Source organism: Wasmannia auropunctata, unplaced genomic scaffold, assembly GCF_000956235.1.
Source record: "Wasmannia auropunctata unplaced genomic scaffold, wasmannia.A_1.0 LD334560.1, whole genome shotgun sequence".
NCBI classification, from domain to species: Eukaryota; Metazoa; Arthropoda; class Insecta; order Hymenoptera; family Formicidae; genus Wasmannia; species Wasmannia auropunctata.
Genome location: NW_012028330.1, coordinates 13553 through 14853, shown reverse-complemented (window position 1 = coordinate 14853; position 1301 = coordinate 13553).

Here is a 1301-nt window from a genome sequence, read left to right as displayed (position 1 = left end):
AACTGTACACACACATGCGCAATCAATAACAAACACGAAAAGGGACCTTCGAATAAGCATACAGAATTAGCTATTTTGGCAGAATTTAATGTACACTAACTCAAAAACTACTCATTTTTGGACTTTGTGCCTATAGAGACTTTTGATCAGGACGATCAGAACTACAAAATATCAAAAATTCAGCTACATTAGCTGGGACCCATTTTCACGTGGTTTTGTGCGGGGTCCTTTAAAGAAGTAGCAAAAATAAGGCAAATGAGCCTTGTTGATGAATTAAATTATAGTATATTTAAAATAAATTCTTTTAAACAAACTCAAACATTTCTGTCAACTCAAATTCCTTTATATTTTATAAATTTTCTTGAAAATTATAAAATGTTTGAGAAATAACATTATGTATAGAGTGATTCAAAACAACTTTATGTCTTTAAAAAGACATAATTCTTAAATATAATAAATTCTAAAACGACTTTTCTTTGTCCAAAGTTTAATTTTTATATTATTAAAGGAAATTATTATATAGCTTATTAAGGATCGAATATAACAAGTAGGCACGGGCGGCGCATTTCATCATTAGGCTGCCATCAGTTGATCATAGCAGAAGCACTCTCCAGGCACGCGTCTAACAGTGAAATGTGTCGCCCTTATCTATATTTCTTCTTATCTTATTTGTAATAAGCTATTTTCTTTTATATTTTAAAACTTAAGCTTTGGATAAAATTTTGCAAGAGAAAAAATTATCTCAGAATTTAATCACAAATATAATTTTTCAAGGAAATGGGATTCTGAATCACAGGATTCTGTATAAGAAAGACATTTTTTTAAATGTAGATTTTCTCAGCATTTTTGAAAAATATTTCTATTTGTATAAAATATAAAACTTTGTCAAATTTTTTAAAAAGTTTTGAAATTATATAAAAATTGTAAAAAATTTTGAAAAATTGAAATTCTAAGAAAAATTTTTATTAAGATAATAAACATAGATCGAAGAATTTTTATTAGAATTTAAAATGATTTTCTGTATTGGTAAAGTAAATAATTTGCTTTATTTTATTTATTATACAGGGTGATTCAGAACAACCCTTCGTCTTTGAAAAGACGTATTCTTGACTCAATTCTAAGACGATTTTTCCTTTACAAAAATTTTGTCCGAAGCTTAGTTTTCAAATTATAACGAGAAATAGTTAGCAAATTACGGGCCGCGTACGGATGGTAGACAGGGGCGGCGCAACTTACTGTCCGCCGGCAGGCGGTACGCGGGACCGTCGCGACGATCAGCTGACTACACGCGCGCATAAACT